A 10,581-nucleotide genomic window follows, 5' to 3' on the forward strand; every position below is an offset into this window, starting at 1 on the left:
AAGAATGCTTCAAATTCTATTTATATAATTAATCTGACCGTTTTCATCAGTTAAAGGTTTAAATACTGTTTTTCCTACTGACATAATTCTTACAATAATTTTTTATATATACATATTGCTTGATTCCTCATGTTCTATGAGTACAATAATTAATAAATTATTAAAAACGAAATTTATTTTATGTGATTCATGTGTAATATTTTTAAGAAATTATATCTAATAATTTTACATATGCAATTTTGACCTGATAAAAAAAAAGAAATTGCTCAATGAGATTTTGTTTCATTGGTGATTTTTTTTTCTTTTAGATTTATAAATATTACATTCAAGTGTTATGTTTATATATGAATTTATATTTGTTTATTGATTCACTTATTTCTTTATATTTGTTTATTGATTCACTTATTTGTTTACATTCAAGTGTTATGTTTATATTTGTTTACATTCAAGTGTTATTTCTTAAATGTTTGATTCGTTTATAATGTGAAAATATAAATGAAGAAAAAAAATTTATGAATAGCTTTTTTTTTTATTTGTTTATATTCATTTATTAAATTTAATTAATAAACGCTCATGAACAACATTTAAGAATTTATTAATTAAACAATTAAATTATAAACATAACAAAATTCGTTTATATTTGATTCGTTCACATCTCAATTAATAATAGGATTTTATGCCCTCTTCTTGAGTTAGATTTCTTGTTTTGTTATTCAAGGACAATTTAAGAACAAATGAAGATTGTAAGTGGGGGCTTTTTTCAAGATTTATGTCATATCAAATCATTTTCTTAAATCATTTTCTTAGCCAGACCTTTTGAACTTCAAGAGACCTTTTCAGGCTCTAAAATTCAGCTAAAATATATAAATCATGCAATTGGTCAGTTAATTGCTGATCGAACATTTAAAATATTGAGTTCCTACACTTTAATTAGTTCTTGACTTCTTTTCCACCTAGGATGGTGGCTTTAAGATCTATGTCTAAGGCCAAACATGGCTTTTCCATTCTCCAAAATGGTGTATATTAATTCATGTACCATTATTCTGATCAAAGCTTTAATTGGTTATGAGAACTAACCAATAAACTAGAAAAAGGTATGCCAAATATTTTTTTTTCTTTTTTTTGAAAGTAAATGGTTAATGGGTTATGTTTTTTCCTTTTCATTGGTTCTTCTTACCTTCAATTATTTGTGGGTTTAACAAACAGAATGATGGGTGATAATGCCCCTATGTTTCCCTTTCCCCTACACTCACCTAAATTGTTAAGTTTCAAAACTTTCAATCAATAATTTTTTTAGAACTTTGTTTGATGTGTTGAAACCTGAAAGGGACAGCTTTAGGTTTAACATTTCTCTGGCCCTTATTATGTGGGGATTGCTTTCACATAGGAGCCAATAAGAAGTGACCCAGATCAAACCAAAAGCAGCTGATGGTGATTGGACAATTACCCCATTAGAGAGCAAAGACAATTCTTTGAATCCTTGCCCATAACCTTTGTTTTTTCAATGTTTGTTTCTCTTTTTCCTCCATCAAATTCTTGGTATCTTTCAGCAAACATGGTTCCATATGCCATTGAATAGTGACATCAACAATGATTCATGAACCTTTTTTTTTGGTCCACTTGATCCATTGATGCTCAGCTTAACCAATTGAATTTTCAATTACAACCAATTTGTCTGAAATCTTTAAGTACTTGCTTCTGGGTGTTTTGAATTACTTACTATATATGAAAAAAACAAATATAAAAATACACGTGTCACGTGATCATTATTTTTTTTAGTAAATCAACTTAATGAAATGTATAACATTAACGTTTATATGTCTAATAATTTTTTTTTAATCTGACATAAAATTGAAATATTCTACGTATTTTTAAAGCGTTTGACTTGACATATGCGGGCGTGCCATGTCAAAAATTGCAACCGCCCCCATGTTTGCGTTCAATCGGGACCATCACGTTGGAAGGGCTTGAGGCCTCCCTTCATTTTGTACGGAAGATGCCCTATGGGACCAACCACTTTTCCAGCATATGCTCTCATGGAACTGAAAAACAGTTTCTCCATCTTGTTAGTTGGTGCCATTTCTTTATTGTGTTTCTTTGTTTTAGAAAACTAGGACAGTGTGTTGGAATATTTTCATAATATAAGAAAGAATGAATGTTAATTGATTAAAAATAATGTATTAATCAATGAAAAAAAGAAACTAGTGAAAGCTTTGAAAATGTTTTAAACCAAAAAAATTGATTTAAGATATGAAAAATCGATTAGAGAAACTTTGAATGCTGTAGACATCCATTTTAGTTCAGGTCTAATCGTGTTCATTTTGGTCCGAGCCAAGTAGGACACCTGTTTTGATTTAGGTCCAATCGAACCCATTCTCATTCAGTTCAGTTAGACCTATTTTGATCCCGATCCAACTAAGTCCATTCTGATTCGAGCCTAATTGGGTTCATCTTGGGTCAGCCTATTTGGGCCCATCTTGGGTCGAGCCTAGTTGGGCTCATTTTGGTTAAACCCGACTAAGCCCATTATAGTCCATTCTGATTCAATTAGATTATGCTATTATTACTATTATTATTGTTGTTGTTATTTTTACTTTTATTTTTATTTTTATTTTTTTTTCCTTTTCTGCTCAATCCGCACGGGACCGCAAATCAGAATCACCATATTTTCAGGTAAACACAGAATCAAATGAATATTGCTGAAATTTTGGACCTAAAATCTTGTCTGGATAGAATGTAATCCCAAGAATCAAGCCTGGGATTGATTCTATCCATTTTCTGAATTGATCCTAGGTTGTATATAAATTGACTGATTCTGACACACAGAAACACATAGAGAAAATAAGGAGAACGAAGAGAAATTGTTGAGAAAATTTTGAGAAAATTTTGGCAGTAAGGATTTCTGAGATTTGATCTTGGGATTTTGGAGTTAATTTGTGGATTCTTGAGTTGAATTCAAGTTTCTGGGGTGAATTCAGGGTTATAGAAGGTTCGGAGAAGGTTTAGAATCATCTGAAAATTTTTCTAGATTTTTTTTTGAATTTTTTTTTTTGGATTTTCAGGGTTTGGTTGAGTTTTTTTGGTGAAATATGAACTTTTCGATGAAGTTTTCGGTGGTCGGTTGAATTTTCGATCACATTCTGGCCAACTTCCCAGAAATTGACGATTTTTCAATTTTCGGTTGAATTTTTTGGTAAATTTTTCAGAAATCGATGAATTTTTCGGCTCCAGTTGAAGTTTCTGGCAGAGATTTCTAGAGTGAAAGCAGAGCTTCTCAGTCTATAGAGAGAAAGCAGAAGGATTTTTGAAGAAAGGCATGGAAATTGGCTTATATAGTTGCCTGGAACGATGTTGTTTTGGTAAGCCAAGATCCACGCGCCGACCTGAACTCCCACGCGCTGACCCACTTCTCGACTCAACCTAACCGTAGGTTTTTCTTTTTTCATTTTCTTTTCATTTTTTGATTTTGATTTTAATTTACTTATTTTTAGCCATATCTTATTTTTTGATTTTTTTTATTTTTAGAAAAAAGGAAAAAATTATTCTATCTTTTTCAAAAAAAAAGAAGAAAAAAAATTATTTTGTCTTTTCTAAAAAAAATAAAAAAAAATTCTGAAAAGGGGAAGCATAAAATTTGCTATCTAGTAAATAAAAAAATATTAAGTAAGGCTTGGATAATCTGAAATCAAACTGGTAATCATCCTTTGGATGGATGTTTTGGGAGTGTTATAACCTTCCTCATGCATAATCGACTTTCGAACCTAACCTTTATTTTACAGATTAGCTTAAATTAGGTGGCCAATCACACCTAACCAAAAAAGATTGGTGGTGACTCCTTTCCATTTTGAGTCTAGCAGTAGGTTCATGGATTTATGATTATGACAGCTTGGTTACTCCGTTGGAGACGATTATGAGAGTCAAGTAAGTAAAAGATTTCTTATTATTAAAGCCTTGTTTAACAAATTTTAAATTATTTCTTTTCATTGCTTATATCTACTTTATTATTATTTATTTGTCTGACTTATTATTCAATATCTATATTGGCCTAAATATATGCTTATTGTATCTGTCATTTACTTGTATGTGTATAACATAAGCCTTCCACCCGAGCTCTACCTTTAGAATGGAGTAAAGTACCTATGCCCTCGTGAGATTTCATGTCTCTATATGGGCCTGCAAAACACTCCCACTTAGATTGAACCCTTTTTGATTGAAGCCTATGATGGGTGAGGATTGGGAAGTCTTACTAGTCTGTAATGGACCATGATGTAGGGAACAATTTGGAAACCTTTTAGAAGTGGCCCAAACCATATATAATTGACTTTAGAAGCCCAACTATAGATAGAGCCTTATTTTCCCATCCTTTGTAGAAAATCCAAAATTCTAGGTCATGTTGTTATCTTAATTGCTATATTTTTCTTGTATTTCATTGAAATGACTAACTAATTTCTTTATTTCTTTTTATTTCTTTTTCCACACATTCATAAACATGTTTTCAGATTGCATAATATTCTTGCCTTAAAACTATTTCAGCAAAAGTCCTTATGGATTCCATAAAACGTCAAGTTTGTGCCTCAACTATGCTATTTAAATGTGATTCTCCCATCGAGGTGAAGATTGAATCGAAAAAGAAGCAATTAGAAGAAGGGGATTGTTTACCACTTGGTCACATCTCTGCACTGTCAAGAGAAGTCCACTTACTCTTTAAACACAACACCTTGAAAAGCCTATCAGACATATGGAGTGGGATGACCCCTTTGAGGCAAGAAGCCTTTTGTGAGAAGTTTGGACATATAGCATTTCTCTTGTTAGTGGAGGTTGACTATTCACTAACCAGGGTAATGATACAATTTTAGGATCCCTTATACCAGTGTTTTATCTTTAATAAGGTTGATCTGGTACCAATAATTAAGGAGTACTCGACTCTGATGGGTATGCATCTATTGTATCTAAATCAAACATACATAAAGAAATACAAGTCAAGGAGTCACAAAAAATTGAACCAAATGCTAGGAGTGGGAAATGAGACTATAGATTCATACATTCGAGAGAAAGGTGATCACAAAGGTATTCCATGAGCAATCCTTCGAGATTTCATTATCAAGCATCCGAATGATGACCAAGGAATGAATGTATTTGCTCTAGCTATATATGGGTTGGTTATCTTCCCCTAGGTCTTAAGACACGTTAAGATAGAAGTTGTGGATCTGCTCAAGCAAATCAAAAGAGGTTGTAACTCTTCACCAGTTATTTTGGCAGAAACTATAAGATTTATCAGTTTTTATAGGTAGATGGACAAAGAATGTTTCATGGGCTGTATACTTTTATTATATGTATGGATAAAAAGCCATTTTGAATGCAAGAAAAGTGTTTTTACCAAACTTTATCTCCATACTCAGAATCTGATTAGAGAATTCTGTCAGACCACTTGGCCAGAGGTAAGAACTCAGAAAAAGTGGAAATGTTTGCTACAAGGACTCACTGCTAATAAGGTAAAATGGTTAGCTTCATGAATGGGCAGAGAACTTATGCTTTACCAATGTGGAGATAAGATAGGGGTCCCACTCTAGGCCTATGGGGGTTAACAAGTTATGACTCATTAATGGTAAGGAGGTAGCACGGAGCTGAACAGTTGATTCTCATGACCCACAAGCTCAGCCAGTTCGACTACTCATATAAGAAGCCCGAAACCTTTCAAAAGATTGATAGCATAATCAAAGCCTAGAAAAAGCCCAAAAGAGTAAGCCTAAGACCATTTATAGATCAAGTTACTTGGGGATATTTGGCTTGAAAAAAAAGAAAGGTCAAGAGATTGTATTTATGCCTCAGGATTACCACTTACCAGTAGGTTAAAAGTTTGATAAATAGCTTTCGAAATTAGAGCATGAGATGAAGAAGGAGAAATTGAGACAAGAGGTCTTGAAGCTGTAGGAAAAAAAAGACCAATGGTAAAACAAAGTAGAGAAACTCGAAGTTCAAGCCCACAGAATTTCCAAAGAATACAGTAAGGCCCAAAAAATTGTTTGGGAACATGGGGATGCCCTAAAAGAGATGAAGAAGTTACAACATTAGCATAAAAGGTTACGTATATAGGTACAAGCCAAAAAAATAAATAATATTGAATTAGCTCATAAAAATAAAGAGTTGAAAGAGGAGCGCGACCATATAGAAAATGCTTTCATAGAGGTTGAGCAGGAGAATCAATGGCTCTCAGATCACATCTTAACTCTGATAATAAAATTGAGGGAATAGAAAAATTATGTTAGAATCCTTATAGAACAACACAGAGAATTATCCCATAAGATGTGGTACAACAAAAGAGAGGGGTTCGAAAGACAGAGATACATAGAATACCTCACTACTCAGATAGGCAAGGCTGTGATCCAAGCAAATGAGATGATAGAAAAGGTTGAGACTCTGAGAGCTTTGATCACACTAGCAAGGGAGCATGGATAGAAATTGTTGAACTTCATTGAGGAGGCTAAAGACCAGTATGAGTAAGTTAGGTATTTCTATAAAGGAACAGTATTAGGTTTGATGTAAAACAGACTTCTATGGAATAAATGAAAGTTTCTTTTATTGGATTTTTTTCAAGGGGCAAATTTTTTTTTCCTGTTTTCTTACATTTGCATCACATTCATTCATGCATTCATTACCATAGCATTATCATTGAATTTTTAATTGTGGTACTAAGGTATAAGAATAGCTACTCATTAGTACAATACTCGGGCTTTAGCAAGGAGGATGGAACAGGATAATGCTAGTCACTTCGAAAGGATAGAAAAAGCCCAATAAGCATTAGAAGAAAAGCTGAGCTAAATTCTAGAGGCCCTAGAAAAGATAAATAGAGGAAAATAATCGAAAGAAAATACCTCATAGGAAGCTACTAATTTAGCATATCCTTCAGGCTACGACCCACCATAGAATTAAACCACACCATTCTTCCAGCTTCAACAGGTAACCCTTCCAAAGTATAATTACCTAGGAATAACTTATTTACCAGGTCATTAAAATGTCCAAAGCTATAATAATTCTGTATTTACAAAAAAAATAGCTGAGCTTATTCAATTTTTTACTATAGATGAGATAAAAGAAAAGGAAAAGCACATGCAGTTATGCCATTGAAGAATTTTAAAACTGATTAGGCTATGAACAGGCTAGAAGAAAGACTAAAAGCTATAGAGGAAATAGATTTCTACGGATCTATGGATGTAGTGAGACTTTTTTTAGTACCAGATGTAGTGATGCCATCGAAATTTAAAGTACCAGAGTTTGAGAAGTATGATGGTACCAAATGTCCTATCACGCATATTACCATGTACTACTGTAAAATGACTACACATGCTAGTAATAAAAAATTACTCATACATATGTTTCAAGACAGTTTGACTAGATCTGCGGCTAAATGGTATATCCAATTAGATGAGACTCATAGCAAAACATGAAAGGATCTTACCAGATCTTTTATTAATCAGTATTGATATATCATTAACATGGCTCCCGATCACCTCTCCCTATAAGCAATGAAAAAGAAGTCGTCTGAGTCTTTCAAGCAATATGCTCAAAAATGATGGGATGTGATCACCCAAGTACAATCATTTTTAACAGAAAAATAGACCACTGTGTTATTTGTGAGTACTCTAAAGTCACTTTATTACTAGAAGATGATTAGAAATATGACTAAGAACTTTACAAACATGGTGATTTCGAGAGAAATCATCGAAAATGCCATAAAAAATGACAAGCTTGAAGGAGATGAGTCTTCCAAGAAAGCACCCAAGAAAAAAAATGAGACTCAGGCTATAAGTCTTGAGGGAAAGTAATTCAGAAGCTATTTTTGACCTACCTACCCCATATACCATTACATAGTAAGCCATACTTTCGTATCTTTATACCAGTCAACTACTCAACCATATTATTCATTTTTTTCAAGGTCCTCTGTTCAACCAGTCAGTGCCACAAGCAAAACCAGAGAACTACAAACTAAAGAAAGACCAACCTTTGACCCTATACCTATGAGCTATACGGAGTTATATCAAGAGTTTTACAAAAACCATTTAATAACTCTTGTCCATGCAAAACAACTTGAACCTCTTTACCCTAAGTGGTTTGACTTCAATACCCGTTGTGAGTATCATTGCAGAGTAGCGAAACATTCTACTAAAAATTATGTCCCTTTTAACTATAAGGTATAAAATTTGATTAAAGAAGGGTTAGTAAGTTTTGATGCAAGTGAAAGTTCTGCACCTAATGTCAGTGGGAACCCTTTGCCCAGTCATATGATTAATGCTTTAGACACAGATAAAAAACATGTGAAAAGAGAGTAAATGAGCTTAAGATGCCATTCGACCAGTTATATGAAGTCTTACATGAAGCTAGGATGATACAACCAATGGTTTCATGCACTCATGTGAAAAAATCCAACCCAGTTCAAAAATGTAAATATCATGGTGGAGCTCCAGGTCATTCAATTGATGTTTGCAAGCAGTTTCATTGTATAGTTCATAAACTAATGAACTCTTACCAAATAGAGCTGTATGAAGAATCAAAAGCTTTAAAGGACACCGAGGTGGCTATGACAGACATGTGGGTGCCAAAACCTATCATTATATGCTATAAGGAGAAACTACAATCAATTGAAAATAAGTTTGTTCCCAAACCAGTAGCTCTCAAAGTTTCACACCTATTTCCTTATAAAGTAATAAAACAGTACCCTAGAATTATGAATATGGGGTAATAATTCAAGGGTAGCAAAAGAATGTGCTGAAAGCTGAAACTGTTTACATAATAAGAGTATAAGGTATAAATAGAAGTGAGAGATGTTATACTCTAAAAACTTTGAATAAATAAAAAAAAAAAGAAAAGAGAAGCAACTGAACCAAAAATCTCAGAGAAAGATACGTCAAGACTTGTGACTGAAAAAGAGGCTTGTGAGTTCCTGATGCTAGTTAAACACAGTGAGTACTTTATGGTAGAGCAATTGAATAAAATGTCAGCCATAATTTCTTTGTTATCACTTATCTTGAACTCTGAACCACATCATAATACCTTGTTAAAGGTATTAAATTAGGCTAATGTGGCCTATAATGTCTCCATGGAGTATGTGAATCATTTGGCAGCAATCTAGTAGTGCCACACCATATCTCATTTAGTGATGATGAAATCTCATTAGAAGGCAAAAAAAAACACCAAGGTATTGTATGTCACTATTAAATGCAAAGGCCATATAGTAGCCAAGGTCCTTGTTGACAATGAGTTGGCCATTAATGTTATGTCCATGTTGACTGTGACAAAATTACCCTTCGATATGTCTCATATTCAGGATAGTCAAATATTGGTCCGAGCATTCGATGGGACTAGGTGAGAAGTATTGAAAGATGTCAAGTTACCCATACAGATTGGTCCATGTATTTTTAGTATAAAATTTTAAGTTATGGATATCTCTCCATCATACAGCTGCTTATTAGGAAGACCATAGATCCAGAAGGCAGGCGCTGTTCCTTTTTCATTGCACCAAAAAATCAAGTTCAATATGGAAGAGTAATTGGTAATTATGGTTAGAGAAAAAAATTTACTGGTAACCCAACCCATAAATGCCTTATATGTAGAAGCGACAAAAGAATCGTTATAGTGCTCATATAGATCCTTTGAACATGTTAATGCAGTGGGTGAAAGGCTTAAATTCAGTCGAATCATGATTAACCAGATGGTTAACAAGGGTTGAAGTATTGGGTTTGGTCTGGGCAAGAACCTTCAAGGGATAAGGGAATTCCCGAAGCTTAAGGATAATAGTGGCAGAGCAAGATTGGGTTATGAGATAGAGAAAGTACCAGACCTTAGTAGAAGAGCAATGAATGAGTTAACGGTTGTTCCCCACTTAAATGAGATTTTTATTCTTGGAGGATACATATTCCCAAAAGTTGAAGAGGATGCAGAAAAGGAACTAAAGTGGGAAGAAGCTTTTGCCAAGCTATCTATTCACATGATGGATGATGGAAGCCAAAATGAAGAAGCCGTGGTTTACCCTTGCCCACTAGGATATGAATTACAGAATTTGAGGGTTATCCAAATGCTTATTGTTTCTAATTTTCCTTCAATGTAATCACATATCCTAATCGCTTATGCCCAAAAGTATTAGGATGAAATCTCATGTTTGGGCTTTTTATTTTTTATTATTTCAATAAAAGTAGGAGCATGCATTTTGTTTATTTCTTCCATTCCATTCATTCCACCATTAAAGTGTTTTGCCAATATTTTATATTCTATTAACTTTCAGGTTTCCAAATGAATAAGAAGTTAATCATGATAATGATATGAGGTTCAACTTTAAAAATTTAATTAATACTGATGAACTCAATATTGAAAAAAATTCTGATGAATATACTTTGTCTTCAGATTTAATGAGGCTAATTGAACAAGAGGATAAATCCATTGAGCCTCATCAAGAAGTGATCAAATCAATCAATTTGGGTGATCTCAAAAACAAGAAAGAAGTCAAGATTGGTACTTTACTCTCAATTATTGACCGACAGTGGTTAGAAGATTTACTCTGAGAATTTATGGATGTCTTTGCTTGGTCTT

Source organism: Durio zibethinus, chromosome 4, assembly GCF_047325235.1.
Source record: "Durio zibethinus cultivar Kanyao isolate XHJ-2024 chromosome 4, ASM4732523v1, whole genome shotgun sequence".
In the NCBI taxonomy this organism is placed as follows: Eukaryota; Viridiplantae; Streptophyta; class Magnoliopsida; order Malvales; family Malvaceae; genus Durio; species Durio zibethinus.